Raw genomic sequence first — 5809 nt, 5'->3', positions numbered from 1 at the left:
AATAATTAGTTTTGGGCCTGGAAAGTAAATAATTATTGTGGGCCAGATTAATTAAATCTTTGGGCCGATAATTAATCGTGATGAATTATTTAATTAATCCCGGGATATTTCGAAGGATAAATAATTTTATCCTAAGTCCGTATAATTTCAAAGGGAAATAATTGCGATAATTTAATCATGCGCTTATATAATTTTGGGGACTTTAATTCTACATTGTGATGGAAAATACGAGGAGCCAACGGAGGAACTTTTAGGCGGCCGCCGAATAATCAAAAACCGAGAAACGGGATAAATGATTTTAATTAAGGTGCATACATCTTATTTATTTACTTGATTCATTGTGTTGATTTATGTGTTATTTAAATGCTAAAGGTGATTCCTTGCAAGCGAGACGTGATATCAAGGGAAAGGAAATAATTGCGGATTATGAACTTGAGGTGGGCTTTCTTTTTAAATAAGGACTATGTCCTAAGTATATTTGTTTTTGCGAAATATGTTTGTCATGCCATATTTTTGTGTTGCTATGGGACCTATCTGAAGTGGCTTTTGCCATGTGTGGTTAATCGAATTCGGGTCTGACTAGGGAGTGAGTCCCTACTCAGGCTAGTGTACACCCCGTAGATCGCGCGCTATCTCTTTGAGTTGGCCGGTCTAGTGGCTTGGAATGTGGCCACATTCCTTGTCACGTATGTTCAGATATGGTATGGTAATGTTGATGATGTTGAGGTTGATGGCGATGATGATGTTAGTGAAATGTTTTAGTGACTCGGGCTCCTTCAAAGTTAAAACCCTGATGTCACTCGTTAATGGCATGATAAATATTTTTATTGAAAATGTTTTCGGCATGAGTCCACTGAGTGCATCAAGTACTCAGCCCTGCATTTCTTTTTAAAAATGTGCAGGTTGAGCTGTGACGAGCGCGGTGGGTGTTGAGCATAAAAGTGAAGAATGTCTATCAAATGTCTAGAATATGTTGTATCTTCATACATAGCATTATTCTACTCTCGAAATGCTTCCGCTGAATATTGTTTATTTCGCCAAATATAGTTGAGATAATATTTGTTTTGAGTTGTTGATTGTTGAGAAACTCTGATTTTATTCAAGCTATTCCCGTATGTTTCGAGCTATGGTCGAGTTGTGTAGTTTTCCCCTTTCTTCCCCGCTTCTTTAATCCTCCCCTAGTCACGATCAACCGTGTTTTCTATCCTTCGAAAATGCGGGCGTGACAGAGTGGTATCAGAGCAATTTTTCTTTCCGCTCTGGACCTGAGAGTCTTTTTCAGTCTTAGTCTAGACTTGTTTCGCTAGACTTAAAAAAAAAGGTTAAATTTTGAAGGCTCAACATCCAGCTTCGCCACGCTCAACCGTGAAAGAGGTAATTTAATTTTATGAGAATCTTTATGCGAAAGTTTTAAAGAAATGAAGATGAGAAAAATTTTGAGAATGAAAGAGGAGAAAAATGTTTATACGAACAACGAAGTAAAATCTTTCCGTGAGGGATTGGTTTCAAATTGAGAAGTAATTTATGATGTTTGTGTAAAGAGCGAGTTGTGAAGAGGAATGATGGAGTGTTTTACATGAAAGGTGAAATTTGATGAGTTGTTTTGAGAATGTTGAAATTGTTGAGAAAAAATAGTGAGTCATTTAAAAATGTTTGTTTCAAACATATATGTGAAGTGCATGAGTGTTTTGTTTGAAATGCAAATGTGTTATGAGGTTATACTTGATTATCTTGAAGTATGAATGTGTGAAATATGATGGATGTTGAGATATGAGATGATAAAATGTATTGTGAACTTAGAGTGCCTAAGATGTAGGCCTAGTTGACCACGCGGACCGTAGTTCTAATTTGAAAACTCACCCATTGCTTTCCTGAGCGATGAAAACGAACGAGAATGGAAAGTGGGGTGAAATTTCTAAATTAACGAGATATGAGACGAGAGGATCAAGATAGAGGATGGAGACCGGTGGACCATGAAACTTTTTCTATTTCTTGGAACTACGCGAAACGTTAGAGAAACTATGTGTGAACCATTTTATCTCTAATTGGATGATTAGTATTTCCTATCGTTTTCCCTAAATGATAAGAATAACAAGAATATGATTAAGATCTCAAGAAGAGAATGATAGTGAGGACAAAATGAAGTTTCAAATATGCAAGGGGTCGAGACAAGAAGATTTGTTAGATGATGTATCCATGCAACGACGAGAGATCGTAATCACAATTTAAATTAGTATAGTCTATCTTGCGTGATTTCCTAAAAGTAGCAACACGATGGAGACGACCTTTATTGGAGGCAGAGAAGCACACGAATGATTAAAATGTTTTAAGAGAATGATTGTTATAATATGCAAGAATATTATGAAGATATGGCTTTTGACTGACTACAATTATTTTGTTGTAATGACGTGATGAATATCAACTTGGAATCCACGGTTTCTTAGAACGATGTTACCATGTTCGGCCTCAGAGAGACGAGCGAACGAGTGTGACCTTTGTAGCTAGAATGAATGATTTTAAATCAACAGTACTTACTTGGATTCTAAGTTCTTTTCGATACGTATTGAATAACCGTGAGCCCTTGTCTATTTAAACACCTCGGTTGACTCATGCTTTGCAAGTAGTGCCCATTTTTTCCCTATATTGAGTCATGACTCACTTTCAGTTCTTGAAAATTGGTGCTTGCCTTTGTAACTTTGGACCTCTTGATTAGTAGTCTTCTTTGATTCATCTTTCGTAAGGACAACATTTTGACCGTATGAGCTTCCGTCATTGAACTTCATTCCTAAAGTTGTTTGCAGTTATGACCTTCAGTATGATCACATCTCCCATACATGTTTCTTTAAAGGATGAAATATTCCTCTTGGAACTTTTGTACACCTTTTTATTTCGTAACTATGCATGTGGCAAGCTCTTTCTTGCAGAAGTGAAATTCTTTTTAGCTCAGTTTCACTACATATATTGTTCATGCAATGATTTTTCTTTCTTGCAACCCCAAGTTAAGGCTATCGTGTTCTTCTTTTTTTCCTTAACGTGTTTGATCTAGCTGATTTTCCTAAAAAGTTCACTTCACGTCGGTTGCAAACCTGTGAATCCATTGATGTGATTTCATTATTCAATAGCATGATGTCGTCAAACCATGATCAATGCTACTTCAGGACATTTGTCTATGCTTCTAAACCCTCCCACGACTGATCATCTCATGTCATGACATATTTGAGCCATCATTCATTGATGCTGAAATTTTGCAAATTTGATTTGACAATTGAAATATCTTATTTGGCAGCCTACTATGGAATTTGAGACTTAATTCAGTTTCATCATGTTGTCATGACCTATCTCATATTCTTTCTAGCTCTCATCAGAAGTAAATTCCCAAGCTCTATGGATTTTATTTGATACCGTTTAAACCATTTAATTCTCAGAATGGATGTGTTAAGTTCAATGGGTTTAGTCCTTGCTTTGTTTACAAACCAATTTTCTCAAGTTGGTGATGAGATTAAGAAGAGTCGAGCTAGAAATGTTGTTCTTGTTTTCATGATGAATTCTGTAGCCTTTCTGATTAAGACACTTTCAGCAGTGTTGCTACAATTTTTTGAAATCAGTTCATATCCAAGTAAGACTGCTTGATTAATTTTCGAGTTCTTGATATTGGACTTGGAGGAAAGAGTGAGGTTGAGCTTTTCGAATGCACACGGAGGAATAAGTTTCTATAATCAGACATGCGTAAAAGTGATACACCAACTAGAGGCATCGATATAACCAAAAACCCGAAGTGTTCAATTTTCAGCTATAGTTATTTTTTTTGCGATACGAGAAAGCTGCTTGGAAATTGGATTATGAGTTAATGGAGAAATATTTTATTCGAAGGATGTAAGCAAATTTCGGGGCAAAATTTTTGTTAAGATGGGTAGATTGTAAAACCCCGACTTTTTCTACCCTTTTTATTGTGTTCTTGAAAGGACCGTGAATCAAATTAATCTAATTAAATTTTTCCTAGTTGACTTGGTCACCAAATATTCCTTAGTTCAAATTTTAAATAAAGATACTGCAGAGATTTTCCTCCTCCGTGATCTGCAAATAAAATATCAAAACAAATCCAAATTTATAAGAATCACGTTCAAAAAAAGAGAGAGAGAAAATCGAATTCTATTCCTTTCTCCACGTTGAAACCGCCCTCCCCTCACTCCATGAATCTCTCCCATATCTATCTACTACCTTCTCTCTATAATATTCCCTTCACAAATCAGTTTCCTCATTCTACCAACAATCTGAAAAAAATAGAGAGAAACCGTGAGTTCAAGACTCCAGTTTTTGATCTGTGGTTGTCTATCCAACAAAGGTAATTTCTTCACAATTCCATGAATACAAACCTCCATATTTTAATTCCATGATACCAATTCTTGAATTCACAGTTGAGGAGAAACTGACATTTGAAATAGAAGTCGAGGGATTCATCGAGTTGTTTTTTTTCACAATCTGTCAATTGAAGGTATACTCCCTCCCAATTTCGAGTTTCAATCATCAGTTTATGCATAAGCATACCATCATCCGAACTAATCGCATAACTCAAGCATTTAACACAATTGAACACTCCCACGGTTAAATCGAAATGCGAAAGAACTTGGTAAAGGAAACTTATCTTTCGGGGTTGTACGGGGCTGTTAGGCTTGGTTTCGGGACGTTTCGTGGTTGGTTCGGTGATGAACGATGGCTGCCCGAACACGTTCGGGGTAGTACAACAGTCAAGTGGTGACGACGGATGACGGCGACGGCGGTGTGCAGCACTGCGAACTGCGCTGCGTCTCCTTCTACGGCCTGACCCTGGGACGGCGACCTTCGGCGAGGAGACTGCACAGCAGCAGCGACGGGCAGCGGCTGACGACGGCTGTAGTGGCGTCGGGTACAGAGGCTGGTGACGGCTCTGTGCGACCTTCGATGGTACAGCAGCGGACGACGGAGGGGCGTTTCTCTCCAGCGACACCGACGGAGTTCGTGAGGCAGTAAGTCGATGGCGGCGGTTCTCCAACGGCGGTGGCTGGTGCGAAGGAGTGACGACATGGGTAGTCGTACGCCGGCGATGATTGGCAGACAGTGAAGAGTGAATTGAAGGAGACGGGAGTGAAGCAACACAGTTTGGGATCTTGATTTGGGAATTTTTTTTCCCTTTGGTGAGAAAGTGAAGGAGGGATGAGGGAGGCCGATGGTGGAAGGGAGTATATGGGTTTTGACTTTGAAATTTTTGGGCTCCATCTTTTAATTGTGTTGGGCTCAAGTTTTATTTGGAGATATAAGGTGGGTGAAATAATTAGTTTTGGGCCTGGAAAGTAAATAATTATTGTGGACTAGATTAATTAAATCTTTGGTCCGATAATTAATCATGATGAATTATTTAATTAATCCCGAAATATTTCGAAGGATAAATAATTTTATCCTAAGTCCGTATAATTTCAAAGGGAAATAATTGCGATAATTTAATCATGCGCTTATATAATTTTGGGGACTTTATTCTACATTGTGATGGAAAATACGAGGAGCCAACGGAGGAACTTTTAGGCGGCCGCCGAATAATCAAAAACCGAGAAACGAGATAAATGATTTTAATTAGGGTGCATACATCTTATTTATTTACTTGATTCATTGTGTTGATTTATGTGTTATTTAAATGCTAAAGGTGATTCCTTGCAAGCGAGACGTGTTATCAAGGGAAAGGAAATAATTGCGGATTAAGAACTTGAGGTGGGCTTTCTTTTTAAATAAGGACTATGTCCTAAGTATATTTGTTTTTGCGAAATATGTTTGTCATGCC

At 37.9% G+C, this 5809-nt stretch overlaps 1 long non-coding RNA gene across 1 annotated transcript; it reads right to left on the bottom strand.

Moving 5' to 3' along the window:
• Positions 1 to 4086: 4086 nt before the first annotated feature.
• On the bottom strand, positions 4087 to 5327 carry LOC121770567. Its single transcript, XR_006043766.1, has 2 exons — positions 4374 to 5327; positions 4087 to 4271 (listed from the first exon to the last, which is right to left on the bottom strand). It is a non-coding gene; the product is annotated as an uncharacterized LOC121770567 (long non-coding RNA).
• Positions 5328 to 5809: the final 482 nt, after the last annotated feature.

Source organism: Salvia splendens, chromosome 16 (genome assembly GCF_004379255.2).
Source record: "Salvia splendens isolate huo1 chromosome 16, SspV2, whole genome shotgun sequence".
NCBI classification, from domain to species: Eukaryota; Viridiplantae; Streptophyta; class Magnoliopsida; order Lamiales; family Lamiaceae; genus Salvia; species Salvia splendens.
Note: the sequence above shows the minus strand (reverse complement) of the source record. Positions and strands in the feature narration are given on the sequence as shown.